General features: G+C 41.6%; 1 long non-coding RNA gene across 1 annotated transcript; it reads right to left on the bottom strand.

Moving 5' to 3' along the window:
• Positions 1 to 14415: 14415 nt before the first annotated feature.
• On the bottom strand, positions 14416 to 15440 carry LOC117811001. The gene is made up of 3 exons (XR_004630904.1): positions 15339 to 15440; positions 15179 to 15243; positions 14416 to 14500 (listed from the first exon to the last, which is right to left on the bottom strand). It is a non-coding gene; the product is annotated as an uncharacterized LOC117811001 (long non-coding RNA).
• Positions 15441 to 16249: the final 809 nt, after the last annotated feature.

The raw sequence follows: 16249 nt of genomic DNA on the forward strand, positions 1-16249 counted from the left end.
AGAAAATATCTGTGATGTGTTCAAGGACTTTGCCGGTCCTGACACAATGCTCATAATTAACTTTTTAAAAATGAGCTGTAATCATGATTGTGAGTAAGAAGTGTCTTTACTCTGTGCTAAGATTAAAGTTGCAGAATAGGGTAAATGTCATGTTACGGTAGCACTGCCGTGTTGAAGGTGTTGAAAGGTTGAAGGTGCCGTTGTGTGAAGGATGTTTCTGAATGAGCAAAAATTGAGTCAAGGAGACAGAAAGAGGTGTGGAGAGTTGATCCTGATGATTCTTTGTTTTGAGGCAGAGAATGAGGACTTGTTGAAGGCAGGATAAAAAGAGAGAAGATGAACAGGACAACACATGTGCCCTAAAGCTGCATGTTGTGATCAGCTGTCAAGCCGCTGATCTAAACTGCCTTCTGTTTTAGGTGTTGTCTGTTTTCTTCACCTTTCTTTGATGTTTACTCTCACCTCCTCTGCTCCTGTTACACTGCTTCCCATCCTCACATCTCCTCGTCTGAGATCAGCTCATTTACATCGTTCACAAATAAAACCCTCCAGTTGTAGTGACGGAGTCATTTAGCTTCTCATTTGATTCAGTAAGTGGTTGATGACTGTAAAGTATTTAACCAGATAGTGAAAGTTTGTGTTTGTGTGTCTGGCATGACAACAATGTGATCTATTTCTGCTCAAAAAGCTGTCACAATCCCAACATGTTGTGGTGTTAAGACATTTGCTTTCAGCAGTTTCTCCACTCGCTCATCACATAAGTAACTCCTGACTGATTTACAAGTGAGGAGAATCGGGCAACAAAAAAAAGGGGGGGAAAAAACTGCTTTAGCACTTTTTGTGCTTACAAAGCCTGATGAAGAATGGAACGGAGAGAGTATACAAAAGTGATAATGAGTCCCCTTTTCAGTGATGAGAAACTCATTTGAAACTGCCCAGATTTCTCCTACAAAGAGACACCAAGGCTGCGTGTTCGCGCCGTCTCCTCAGAATGTGCTTTCACAGCCTCAAAATCATCCACACAGAAAAAAATGAAGTGATTTTCTCCACTGTCTCTGTCTCTCTCTCTCTCTGGGTAATTCTTGCTGCTGTGTCCGTTCACTGGCGTCCATCTCCAACTGAAATGTCTTCAATCGTCTCCTGGATGCGTTCTTAGAGGATCTCTCAGAATTACAAACTCACAGATACAGATGTATGTCTGTTCATGCTACAGTCAGCAGAGTCGGGGCGTCGGTCTGCTGGATTTTCATAAAGAAATCATATTTGAAATGGAATCTGTCGAGGGCTGCTTGTGGTAAACACTGTCATGTCAGGGAGACAGCTAAGCCCTACAAGGCTTTTCCGCCTAAAGGCTCCACTTAAAGCAAATTATCATTTACCTTTCGACGCGTGCCAGATCATTAGGCAGGGACATTAAAACCAGCCACCACAGCACCAGAGGGGGCCGAGTGAACCGCTGCCCGGTACATAGCTGCATGGGAGCGTGCACATGTGTGTGTGTGTGTGTTTGAGTGCGTGAAAAGGGTGTGTGAGCGCATGCAGAAGTGCTTGTGTGAGTGTTTTCAAGAAAGTGTGTGTTTTCGTGCATGCTCGGTGACATCAAAGGGGCCAGCAGCCCTGGGTTTCACCATGTGCCCAGAATCATTTGACACAAGCAGATGCATCATTAAAACACTGCCACACTTGCTGGCCAGGCGAGAGACCAGGCGAGTCCCTCAAATTCACGCACATTAGCATTTTTTTTTGCCACCATTCTTTCAGAAAGATCCCAAATTCCACAAAGACATGAAGATGCAGGAAGGGTCGAGGCCTTCTTCTTTACCATTTTCATATTTTCCCCATGACTTTCCAGGAGAGCTGTGTGAGTTTTGACAGGCAAGTGTGATTTTTGAGTGACGTGGCAGAGTGAAATCGGCTGGGCATGACGAGCCGTGTGCACGCGCTTGTGTATGTGTGTGTGTGAGAGAGAGAGAGGCAGTGCCTGCCCTAGCCATGGCAACCCAGCCCCTCTCATTAAATCAGCCGGAGCAGCTCGTGTCTGGGGTCGGTACTGGCCACATAATGCACAAACATACACACACGCACACATGCACACACACAGAGACAGCGGGGCCGACGCCGGGCCAACAGCAGGCCTGTGATGTTCGGCCAGAGGAGCGATGTGGACAGACCTCACCTTCTTCTGCTCTGCTGCTGCTGTGGGGAACACACAGCAGATGGCTGAAGCACAACCGCCTTTTCTTACACCCCTTCCTTACTTTCTTCTCTTTCTCCTCCGCTCGGCTGTCATACTCATCTGTCCAGCAATTTCGATCTTTATTTCAACTGTCATGCATCTGCACTGCCTGAAGTCATGAGCACTCACGGGATGTTGAGAGTAACACAAGTAAGAAAAAAGATAACTAAAAGCCCTTAAACACAAAAAAACAAAATAGATGAATCAAATCTATAAATCAAAAACTGACAAGAAAAACACTCAGGTTGTTCGTAGCATTGTGTTTTCACAGGGTTTTTTCCTGTGTGCTGTTTTGAAGGCTTTATTGTAGAGTACAAACGCCTGTTGTTTTACTTTACGTTTCCTTTGAGTTTTCAAGTGCTGCTAATTAACTTGTGTATTTTTTGACAGGTTCTTACTTTCGCTCCAAGTACAGGAAGCTTTCCTCCTTACATCTTCACAACAGGCTCCAGCATTGATGTATTTATGGGGCATTATTGGTTATTTCTGTTTCATATCACTAAGTGCGGCCTTCCCTACATTTAAGACCTGTTTTGGGTAGGGTACTGGACAGAAACATGACAAAAAGATGCTTCCTTGAACATAAAGGTCCTCGGCCCGTTTGCACATCCAACCATTAGCGATGAAAACGGGCCGTTTGTACTAATGGTGACAAAAAAAAGGATTAGCGGTCTGCATGAGCCAGGTTAACACCCCAACAAAGCATTACATTTAATGGAGGTAGACCCCACCATTACAGGTGCTAACGGCAGGATTACCACACCTGTTAGGCTGTTTAAAGGATGGAGGACATCGTGCTTATGTGTTACCGTTTAAAGGTGACATATCATGCAAAATTGACTTTTTAATGGTTCTCTACCTGAAATATGTGTCCCTGGCATGTCTACAAACCCCCCGAGAATGAAAAAAATCCCTTCTGCCCCTGTTTTGATTTCTCCACCTTTCTGTAAATGTGTGTAAAACCAGCCGTTTCAGACTTCTGTGTTTTTGTTACGTAACAACAATATCCGGTCTGTCACGGAGTCAGAGCTCGGAGCTTGTTCAGCCCATAGACTGTATAAAATTCAACTCAACCCCTCCCCCGTTTTTCATTACCTGCACAAATGTGTGCTAACAAAGAGCTTAGGAGGGAGGCATGCTAGTTGTAGGCTGTCTTAATAAACACAAAGGTCGGTTTTACTCCCCACGTCTGCAGATTTGAAGATCTAGTGGATGATTTTTATTTATCATGGATAAGTGCTAGCGCTAGTTAGCATAGCCACATAGCTACATGTTCGTAGCTGTGTACCAAGACACACGTCGACATACTGATAAATAAAACAACAAGAAACACAAAATCTGTGACCAATGGTTCAGAAAAGGTCCTGCTACAGGCGCCTCTCCGTCAGGATCAGATTCTGGATCAGATTCAGAGGGTTGAAGTAACGCGATCTCTGAGCAGCCGTGTATATTCAGCCAACATGTAAACATTAGATCAACGTGCTGGAGAGCCGAGGCACATCCACTTCCGGAGGGGGCGTGGTCAGAGGGAAAACAGAGTGTTCTGAGGAGGACTGAAGAAGAGGGCTTTTCAGGCATGCCAAAATCTGATTTCAAAGTGTTTTTTTGAGCATAAACTTTAAAGACATGTTTTGGGGACCTCTTAGACCAATATATATTGATGAAAAAAGCGTGATATGTCCCCTTTAAGATGAATTATGCAAAGACAACGGATATTTAGGGATCGAACAAATCCTTTGAAAAAGTATGACAATGTCAAAATATACATCAAATTTAGATGTAGGAGACGCGACATAACTTAGTTAACCTACCAGCAACACAGTGAAAAGAATCCTTCCCAAACAACTCCATTAACTAGTCCTCATCCTTCAATGGGGGGACAGGTGGTCCTCCACCTGGACCACGTTGGTGGCGGTGCTTGTTGCACAAAGCCGGTTTCATGTTACTGATTTTACTTTGTAGGTCTTCTACTGAGCGCTCAGAAACACCACACGCATTTACCCGGTTCAAGATCTGAATCCAAACTTTCCCTTTCTCCTTGTTTGTGATCTTTGAGGATTGACTTGCTGATAACAGCTGTTTGTTCATTCTATATTCTTCTAATCAAATGTCCATTTCTTCTTGATCTCCTCTCAGTCACATCGGTACCGCTCACCATGTCTATTGTTGTTTATGCGTAGTAGACATACACAATTGGAATTTGTTGGATAGGGGTTTTCCAGGAGGTTCCCTGGACATATGACGTTTTTCACCAGCCTCTCTTTCATGGCACAATTAGTTAATTGGCCAATTATTAAGTCGTGCATGCGGCTAACGCTACGGCCAAACAGGCCGTTCCATAACGGTACGTTAAGACTAATTGTCCCGTTTGTGTCATGGCTGGACGTGAATACGGGCCCAGTTCCCTGTTGGATTCTACGTTTTTGACTGTCTGGTAAAACTTAGCAACTGTAGTAAGTAGTTAAATAGTAAAATAATAAGTACATTTTAAACTACAGTGATTTGGTTTTGATCTTCAAAATCTGATATGAGCTTCAGTTACACTGGCATGGAAACAGTTAATAGAAACAAACATTTCAAAGTCTGTACTCGCTTACTTATTTTCATGTAAAGGAGTGGGATAAGTGCTTCTACTACAGTCTTTTCAAACACAACTATCTCTACTCTTTCTTCTGTAAGTGTAGCCCTTGACACCAATAAAAACCATAAAGAGTCCTGATGGTGCAAATCATTTATTCCTTCATGTTTAAGCTCTGTGAAACAAGGTAAGGTAAATACACTAAAACAGCTTTTACTGTGTTTTACATTTCATTGCTAATCTTAAAACACCCAGATACAGTGCACTAACAATTTCACTTCAGAACAAGTGACATTTTTATGTCAACAAACAGTCAAAGGCTGCAAAATCAGTCATTGGCAATAACGCAACTTGTTCCAACAGCCACAAAACAACAACATTCATAGACAACCTTAAACCTGCATCTTAAAAACTACCATCTCCTCTAACCAGGAGTGCTAACTTTTTAGACCTGACATGATAACACTCGTAGAACTTTGCCTGAACTTATGCTGAATCATTGTGCACACTTTTCACTATCTCTTTCTACAGATTCTGTAGATTAAAACTGCTCTAAACCTAAATAACACACACGTATTAACAGACTACATGAACACCACATCCTGAGTAAAGTAGCATGACATTTGACGAAACATCATAACATACAATGAAAATCTGATCAACAAATAACTGCTGTTTGAGGGAAACCATGTGTACAGTAATGCTGTCCCTTTGTTCATACAGGTTCCGGGGCAGGCAACTTTAAACCCCAAAATCATGAATAACATACAACACATGAATCAGTCCTGGAGGCCACTCACAGTAAGAGTGTGTACTTCTAAATATATATATATATAGCTGAAATGATGAAAGTAAAAATATATCCCTCTTAGCAACTTTTAACATCTGTAAGTCGTAGCAGGAGTATGACACGTACTTGTTTGCGTATCTAAAGCTTCTGAGATGCAGATCAACCGTGCACATGACGTCTTTTCACAAAGGATTACACTGGCTCTGACTTTGTCTTCCACTTGATATTTCTTCTATTTCACACAATGAATTAAAGCCCAGTAACTCTGTTTTATGAGCCTTCTGCAGCTCTTTTGTTGATTGCTGTTAATCTCTAAAGCACCATTGATTCAGCCTCAAGCTTTTATATTTGCTTTTGGTGGTGGCAGGGTATTTATAGAAAAGCATCTCCTCTGACTTGTTTGACATTTAAGTTGCTCTGCATAAACACAGATGCACAGAGCCAACTTTTTCTTTCCCAGTGCCAATTTCCAATAAACTATCTACACACATTTGTCAAAACTATTTAACAAAGTCGTGTGATTTCCCTCTTCTCCCCCAAATGTTCCATCCGCTCATGTTTACAAAGAAGTAGCTCATCTTGAAAACTCAAGCTGAAATGGTGAACTGTTTTCTGTAACGGCACTGATGGAGAGGTTCACCATCTAGTCTAGCTGACACCCTATCTGCTTCACAACATCAGTATCGGCTAGAGATGTGGCGTTCGCTAACGAGTCGGTCTTTTGAACGGCTCTTTTAAGTGATGGATGAGATCCGATTCGCAGTTGCGAGCCGTTCATTTGGGAGCTGTTTTTATTTTCAGATTGCCCACGTTGCCTTCATTTATCACCTGCATGCCCCATGGTTTTAAATACATCTTCCGATGCACCTGAACACATCATCAGTGATGTAACCAAGGGTCATCAAGTGTTTTGGGTCTTTCAACATCAGACACTCTCACCCTGGCGACCCAGCTCCGGTTGATCAGACCGTAGCTTGTGCTCAGGTAGCATTGGCTTCTCCCCATGGCTGTGATCTTCGGATCCAGAGCCATCTCGAGGCCTTCTCAGCTGCTTCGGTGGTGTTCTTGATCGCTCTGCTCCTTGCTGCTCCAGTAATGCCCAGTCCACTTAGGGCTTTGTGGAGTGAACGCCCCACAAATCCCCTGCAGCCAACCTCGATGGGCATACACCTAGCCTTCCAGCCCTGCGCCCGACAGTCGATGGCCAGGTGTTCATATTTTGACCTCTTCCTTTCGTGGGCCTCCCCCAAGCGGTCCTCCCATGGCACTGTCAGCTCCATTATGACGATGTTCTTTGTGAACTCTGAGACCAGGAGGATATCTGGTCTCAGAGTTATGCTGACAATGTGTTGAGGGAACCTCAGCTGTCTCTCCAGGTCTACTGAGAGCTGCCAGTTCACACTTTGTTATTGTTTACATTGTTTTGATGTGGATTCGAGTCAAGGAGCTGAGCTCCTGTTTGTAAAGTAGTTCAGGTTTAGAAACACCAGGTGAGGTGGTATAATTTTGCATTCACATTTGTATAATGTCCTTTATTCTAGTTGTATTTATACTTTTTTATATACATATTAGGGCTGTTAATCGATTAAAATATTTCATCGCAATTAATCGTATGATTGTCCATAATTAACTGGCAATTAATCTCAAATTGATTGCACATTTTTGTATCTGTTCTAAATGTACCTTAAAGGGATAATTTTCAAGTTTTTAATACTCTTATCAACATGGGAGTAGACAAATATCCTTGCTCTATGCTAATGCATGTTTATTATTGTTGCAGCAATCCAAAACAATGACAAATACTGTCCAGAACAATCGCCACACAACATCAGAGGTACTGCATGCTCAAAAAATATACTGAGAGGGCATTTTGACCTAAATGTAACATTACTTAGTAATACTACTGTAAGATGAGATTTACTTTGGTCTAAGTATTTGTATCATTGAGTTCTTTAATGAAGTTAGAAATACTTCTATTTCATATATTGCACTGCCTCTTTAAGGTTGCTCAGGGTGATATGGTTTTGAGTCGAAGTGAAGGTGTCACATGTGTTCAATGTGCTGCTGTCCTATGTTGAGGAAGAGTCATTAAAGACATCACAACACACAGCAGAAGTTGTCCCGTGCTCTTTCTTCCCCACAGTCCTTAAGTATGTTGTTTTTATTTATTTTATGGTGTTGTTTTTATTGTGTTTTATTCTCTCTGTAAAGTGTCCTTGAGCGTTTGGAAAGGCGCTTTAAATAAAATGTATTATTATTATTATTATTATTATTATTATTATTATTATTAAGTATAATTAAATGAAGTTTCTAGTTAATGCTGTTGAAGTTTAACAGTTCTGAAGAGATTAAACAAGTTACGGCGTTACACTACCACCATGTAATATCCAACTAACTAAACATCCTGTTGTTTAAGCAGCTCAACACAAAGTGATTGATGCATCACAACAGCAGACGCATTGTCCATGCATCTCCGTCACATCGACAGTAAATGCAGATCACTTTGGTTTTGTCCAGAGAACCATCTGGCAGTGCTTTAAAGCTGAACTTGCCATTCAAAATAACCCTCTTTATTAATTTCTTATTGTCATCCACAATGTTATGTTACTGCTGTATCCATTCCTGATTTCCCAAACTACAGGGCAGGCCGAGGGTCATACACAGAACGTTCACACATCAATCGCACGTCAAATAAATTAGTGGCGTTAAGGAGAATTTGAGTTAACGTGTTATCGAGTCAATTTCCACAGCCCTAATACATATATATTTATTCTTACTTATTATTTAATTTTTTTTTTTTGTATTGTTAAAATGTTCTTGTGTGGAAATGTTACAGTAAAGTTGTTTTGCGTGGAAGTTATCTGTAGCCTGCATAGTTTTTATAGTACCACCACAGGAGTGCCACAAAGTTTTTCAGGTGAGGGAAAATTCAAAATAGTGATCTCACTGTGGAAGCATTGGGATATGGCACCATCTTATGGAATGTTTACAATGCCAATTTAAATTATAATCAATATTTCAGAATATTCCCACCAATAGATTATATATATTGGTGGGATGTGTAAGTTTGAATTATTCTGATCCAAATCTTATCTTATAACTGCTACCAATATTCCTAGATAAAAACGAGTTACCCCTGGTTGACTTGTAAAAAATAAATACAAATATAACACTGAGCCAAAGAGCCGGTCTTTTGAACGGCTCTATGAAAGGAACGGCTCCTCAAGATCCGGTTCTCTTCAAAGAGCCATAAATCCCATCTCTAGTATCGGCTCCATCAGATCCCATCAGCACAAGAACTACAGTCAAGCTGGCCCTGTAAATTATGAGACCTGTTTGTAGTGCTTACAGGAGTTTATAGATGAGTACTGTACCCTGTCTTCATCGGTCTGCACCAGCTTCTGTTTCAATTCTCCAGCCGGTTTCTCAACAAAGGGGTCAAGATGACGAGGCTCTGCTGTAGCTAGTACAAATACCTTATACAACTCCATTTTAAAAAAAGACATACTATCCCTTTAACACTCAGTCATATCACTCATTGTGATATAGAAATAACCAACCTTGTTGATGGTGGTCTCATTTACTTCAGGACTCATTTCAATCTCTTTCCTAACCAGCTAAAAGCCTCTTACACACTGCAATTCCTCAACATTGGTTTAATGAAGCGTCACCATCACTCTGCCTTTGTAATTACACTTTGAAATGTGCCACTGCGTAATAACAGTGTAACAACAGTGTAAAAATGGTGTCCAAGTCTGTGTCACGTTGTATTATGGTGCCGGAAATGTATTTTAACTAAGCGTATCTCAAACAAGTAATGATATTAAAAGAATAGGTAATATGTGTCATCTTCTCCAGCTTCTTCATACAGCAACACAACACACTGCTATTGTCTGTACACTTACAGGTACGTCATAACACACCAAAAAATGAACTCTCATTAAGTGCAAACACAAAAAATGTAGTTGTTTACTCATGTAAAGCAGTCTTTCTAGGTTTAAAACAATGCTTTCGTGATCTTTGAGGTACAGGTAGACTTTTTTTCCTCTTTTTCTGCTGGATAAATATTGATAAAAGGTAACACAAAGCCTTCCAAGAGAAGAGTGTGTGCTCATAAAAATGAATGCAAGCATGAGTCACAAACACACATAAACCAAGTTGTTTTAAGGAGAGACACAAAACATGTGAGAGTCAACATTTTTCTGTTCCAGTCTCTGCGATTTCCAGAGAGGAAGAGGATGTTTGGTCTTGGGTCTCATGTCTGCTGTCTAAGGAACTATAAATACACACCTAGACACTTCCAGGTGAAAGGACGGGGCAATGCAAACACACAAACACAGCCAGCCAGAGAGAAAGAGTATGGGAGAGTGAGGGAGGGAGGGACGGGCAGAGCAGCCAAATAAAAATCTATTGAGCTTAACAATGGTGTTATAAAAACGTACAGAGGTAGTGTTTAACAATGTGGTAGGAAGAGACGGGGTAAATACCTCTGGGAACGGTGGGGTTTGGCTCAGCATCAAAGCTCTGGCAAGCACACAGCATTGTCTTTAAATTCACACCATTGTCTCCTTTAAACACGCACACACACACATTCAACACACACACACACACACACACACACACACCTCTATACATCTAAAATGATGATGTAGAGGGATATTTTGGGGGCTAAAATCCTTTCAGCTGTGAGTTTTGGATCCTGCTTTAAAGTGGGCTGATAAGCTACCTGAGAGCGGGGTGGATATTAGTCTTTAGTAGAATATCAGAGAAAGGTATGAAGCTCTGTGTAACCAGATGTTGTTGAACCAGTGTTAAAGCCAAGGGATAGGGTGTCTTTCTAAGAAATGGATGAGAAGATTGATACCACTGTTATGTAGATAAAACCAGCAGGCAGTTAGCTTAGCATACTGTAACATGAGCCTGGCTTTGCCACAAGATAAAATACCAGCCCCTCTTAAACTAACCAGGAAACCTGCTTTATCTTTTAAAGTTTAACTATAACAAAAACTTGAGCTCAAGCTGACCCTTTAACTTAAATAAACATGATATCATCAGTAATATGAACTGGTTCTTTAAACCCAAGTCATCTAGCAGCTTGGTCAGCAGCAATGCATCACAATAATATTGTGTATATGAATCTCTTGTGTTGTTTCCTGATGCTGTCATACACCTTATTGTGTTGATCCGGTGTTGCAGTGAGCTCAGGGAGTATGAGAACTGCTTGGTATAATAATAAGGAAAGTTTGATGGGTTGAACAGAGTTGAATCAGGGTGGCAAGGTTTGATTCTGTTGCTTGATATGAACCAGTTTTACAAAGTTAGTAGCCACTCAGCATTTTCACTAGCTCTAATTTTGTTGTTTAATTACATTTTATATGATCAAAGCTTGCTGTGGCATGCTAAAATGTACAACCCTCTTAAATGTAAATGACAAGCCTAAAAGAATACACACAATCTATTACACCACAGGTTATTATCAAAGAGACCAGTACGTCCCACAATCGGTGCAGAACAAGATTTATGCGAGCCATTCTCGACCTGACGTCTACTTTTCGTTGAAGTCTTTACTTTGTCTCCTCTTCCTTTTCAGTCTCATCAGCAGGTTTTTCTCTCATGTGCTGTCTACTCTCCAGTTTTTGTTCCACCTCTTATGTACCACCACATAACTCCTCCGGTTCACATCTCCACCATGTTTCATAGTGTGGTCGGGCACTAGTGCAAGGCAGTGTGCTTCCCGAATGGACCAATGGGCAAACAGCTGTGTATAGGTAGTGTTAGATTGTATGACTGTGTTGAATGCCACTGCTGAAATACAACTGCATATGGCGGGAACTTTTAAAGGTGACATATCACGCTTTTTTCATCAATATATATTGGTCTAAGAGGTCCCCAAAACATGTCTTTAAAGTTTATGCTCAAAAAAACACTTTGAAATCAGATTTTGGCATGCCTGAAAACCCCCTTTCTTCAGTCCTCATCAGAACACTCTGTTTTCCCTCTGACCACGCCCCCTCCGGAAGTGGATGTGCCTCGGCTCTCCAGCACGTTGATCTAATGTTTACATGTTGGCTGAATATACACGGCTGCTCAGAGATCGCGTTACTTCAACCCTCTGAATCTGATCCTGACGGAGAGGCGCCTGTAGCAGGACCTTTCTGAACCATTGGTCACAGATTTAGTGTTTCTTGTTGTTTTATTTATCAGTATGTAGACGTGTGTCTTGGTACACAGCTACGAACATGTAGCTATGTGGCTATGCTAACTAGCGCTAGCACTTATCCATGATAAATAAAAATCATCCACTAGATCTTCAAATCTGCAGACGTGGGGAGTAAAACCGACCTCTGCCAGAAAGGCAGCATGACCTTTTATGAAGGATTGGTCACAGATTTAGTGTTTCTTGTTGTTTTATTTGTAAGTATGTAGACGTGTGTCTTGGTACACAGCTACAGCTACGACATGTAGCTATGCTAACTAGCGCTAGCACTTATCCATGATAAATAAAAATCATCCACTAGATCTTCAAATCTGCAGACGTGGGGAGTAAAACCGACCTTTGTGTTTATTAAGACAGCCTACAACGAGCATGCCTCCCTCCTAAGCTCCTTGTTAGCACACATTTGTGCAGGTAATGAAAAACGGAGGAGGGATTCAGTATTATTTTATACAGTCTATGGGCTGAACAAGCTCCGAGCTCTGACTCTGTGACAGACCGGATATTGTTGTTACGTAACAAAAACACTGAAGTCTGGGACACATATTTCAGGTAGAGAACCATTAAAAAGTCAATTTTGCATGATATGTCACCTTTAAAGGTGACATATCATGCAAAATTGACTTTACCTGAAATATGTGTCCCTGGCATGTCTACAAACCCCCCAAGAATGAAAAAAATCCATTCTGCCCCTGTTCTGATTTCTCCACCTTTCTGTAAATGTGTGTGAAACGAGCCGTTTCAGACTTCAGTGTTTTTGTTACGTAACAACAATATCCGGTCTGTCACGGAGTCAGAGCTCGGAGCTTGTTCAGCCCATAGACTGTATAAAATAATACTGAATCCCTCCTCCGTTTTTCATTACCTGCACAAATGTGTGCTAACAAGGAGCTTAGGAGGGAGGCATGCTCGTTGTAGGCTGTCTTAATAAACACAAAGGTCGGTTTTACTCCCCACGTCTGCAGATTTGAAGATCTAGTGGATGATTTTTATTTATCATGGATAAGTGCTAGCGCTAGTTAGCATAGCTACATAGCTTCATGTCGTAGCTGTAGCTGTGTATCAAGACACACGTCGACATACTGACAAATAAAACAACAAGAAACACAGAATCTGTGACCAATCCTTCAGAAAAGGTCCCGCTGCCTTTCTGGTAGAGGTCGGTTTTACTCCCCACGTCTGCAGATTTGAAGATCTAGTGGATGATTTTTATTTATCATGGATAAGTGCTAGCGCTAATTAGCATAGCCACATAGCTACATGTTCATAGCTGTAGCTGTAGCTGTGTACCAAGACACACGTCGACATACTGACAAATAAAACAACAAGAAACACTAAATCTGTGACCAATCCTTCATAAAAGGTCCTGCTGCCTTTCTGGCAGAGGTCGGTTTTACTCCCCACGTCTGCAGATTTAAATCTAGTGGATGATTTTTATTTATCATGGATAAGTGCTAGCGCTAGTTAGCATAGCCACATAGCTACATGTTCGTAGCTGTGTACCAAGACACACGTCGACATACTGATAAATAAAACAACAAGAAACACTAAATCTGTGACCAATCCTTCAGAAAGGTCCTGCTACAGGCGCCTCTCCGTCAGGATCAGATTCTGGATCAGATTCAGAGGGTTGAAGTAACGCGATCTCTGAGCAGCCATGTATATATAGCCAACATGTAAACATTAGATCAACATGCTGGACAGCCGAGGCACATCCACTTCCTGAGGGGGCGTGGTCAGAGAGAAAACAGACTGTTCTGAGGAGGACTGAAGAAGAGGGCTTTTCAGGCAGACCAAAATCTGATTTCAAAGTTTTTTTTTTGAGCATAAACTTTAAAGACATGTTTTGGGGACCTCTTAGACCAATATATATTGATGAAAAAAGCGTGATATGTCATCTTTAAGATCAAGCCCTGCGTGTTTGTTTCATAATGTACAAAACTAAGTTGTGTTAAAACTGGTGGGATAGTTTGGGGGGGTAGGACAGTTACGCTCAATGCTGAATATTTGTTTAGAGACATATGAAAATACACAAAACTGTGAGCTACGACAGAGGTGGAAAATGGCCCATGAAGATAACTGTAGCAGAACACAGCATGGGACACTTTCTCTTTGTGTCATGTTTGGCGCCCCCTCCTCACAGGAGCTTTAAACGACTGATAAATGGAAAAGAAAATGTCCCAGACTCTGACAGTTACGTCGCAGAAAAGCTCAACCAGGTGCTGTGCTGACTCACCTTGTTTTAGCTCGCCATCAGTGTTTAGTGTTGAGTTCAATGTGAGTTATATAACTAAGATAGCTCATGTCACAAAAGTTTAAAGTATCTCTTCAGACATCAACACTTCACAGCATGTCCACACAAGGTCATTTTTACAGTGCAGCCAACCAGCTGAACACGACAAGCCCAGCACACGAACCAGAAGTGAGGAGCACTTACCTGTCGGCGCTGAAGCTGCAGTGTCTGCTGGAGGTCACAACTGATCCTGTTCGTGAAGCTAACTTGTCGTATCCTGACAGCCTGTGATGTGTAAATGTAGAAGGGACTTTGTGACACTGGCTTGCTTGTATAGTAATAGATTTATTACAAAAAACAACACCAGTATTGAAAAAGCATTCCAGACTGCTTGGGAGGATGACTCGGCCAGATTGTGTCTACGTCCCTTGAAGGTCTCCACGTCCCATCTTATATAGGGTAAAGATGTCCCCACAACACACACACACACACACACACACACACACACACACACACACACACACACACACACATGGACTTCTCAACATCTGGTTTACATTAATACTGGACCCCACCTCTGAAGACATTGGGGTGACAACTGTCAAAATCAATCACATGTATAGGCGAGGGGCTCCCATTTTACAAATTCCTGGAGCCATCCTAAACAACATAGACTTTATCTTGTATGGTTACATGTGAGATACTTCAGGTTAACTGTTACTCTGGATGCAGCTACAATAAAGGAAACATACTGTTAAAACTGAATATTTATTCATTAGGTAAGCAGCAGTGTAATAAGCGATGTAATGTATAATGAAGGGGTTGTTATAGGGAAGAAACACCATCAGGGTGAGACACGAGTCCACCTTGCTGTAACTCTCTCTACATCATCCCTGACAGAATTCCAATAATTTCACGGGAAACCCTCTGCTGGAGTTAACAGTACACTGTGCCTTAAACACAACATGTTGGTCCACTGTTTTTTCAAATGGCACCAAGATCACATTCACCAGATTCCTACAGTCGTCACAGAGAATACAGGACATGGTCCCAGAAGCCTTTATGAAAGAGGATTACTGTGTAACGTCCACAGCACCCTCATGTCAGTGATCCTGCAGCTGACTTACCACCATCAGAGTCTGCAGAGATGAGCTTCCAGCTTAAATGGAATTGATAAGTGCACAAATATCCCCTGCATGAAAAGACATTTGGCTGTAAATAAGATACATGAATATTTTCTCTCGACCATTCTGCAAACCATACAGAAAATGCTCACAACATACTTACAGAGACGGACGAGGTGTTTCCGCGAATCCTTCAATAGTTCCAGCAATAAAGTGCAGATTTATGGCAAATGTTTTCATCGTTTCGCCTCTATCAGTGCCCCTGCTTCAAAATTAATTATTGATTAATCACTTTGCATTTAAAGCAAAAATGCAGACCAGCAATATCAAACTATCACAAAAAAATGATTATGCCCCCAAATCGCGTTTATCTGGCCCATTCATTACTGTTGTATTGACAAGGAGCAAGTTGCTAATCGCCAAAGCAAAAGAAATAAGAGCTGTCAGCACTTCTGTTGATCGTGCTGAACCAGATATATACAACAGGATGTAAGTTAATGGATTGATCAGAGCAGGAGGCAGCATGGCCGGCCTAACTATGCAGAGGAAGGTGCATATGCATAATCATCAGTTTGCTTTAGTCTTAAGTCTACAGCAAAATAGCGCTAAGACATGATGACACAGATACCGAGCCAGTGTGTGTGTGTGTGCATGTGTGTGTGCATGTGCGTGTGTGCCCACATACTGAAACTGCTGCTCAATTGCCAGTGCAGGCGGCCAGCAGTAAAAGGTCAAGGCAAAGTTTAGATGGCATGTACCAGGGGCCTTAAGATATTCATAGCCAGCATTTTAGCCTGGAACATAATGAGATGGAACTGGTAAATATTTGCTGATGGCCTGAAAAATTCCAACCATGCTGGGAACCTATTTTGAATACAAAAGATGTCGGGGGAGGATGATAAGTGAGGATTGGGGGGGTGTGAGGGGGGCACCTGATAGCTAATTAGTACATTTGCCCAAATAATTAGAATGAGCGCTCATGGCTGATATCACACAGGAGAGTGGTGTGTGTAGCATTCTGAATGGGGGAATCTGCATTTCATAGGCTGCTGGCTGCGTATAATCCCACCCCTG

Source organism: Notolabrus celidotus, chromosome 3, assembly GCF_009762535.1.
Source record: "Notolabrus celidotus isolate fNotCel1 chromosome 3, fNotCel1.pri, whole genome shotgun sequence".
Taxonomy (NCBI): domain Eukaryota; kingdom Metazoa; phylum Chordata; class Actinopteri; order Labriformes; family Labridae; genus Notolabrus; species Notolabrus celidotus.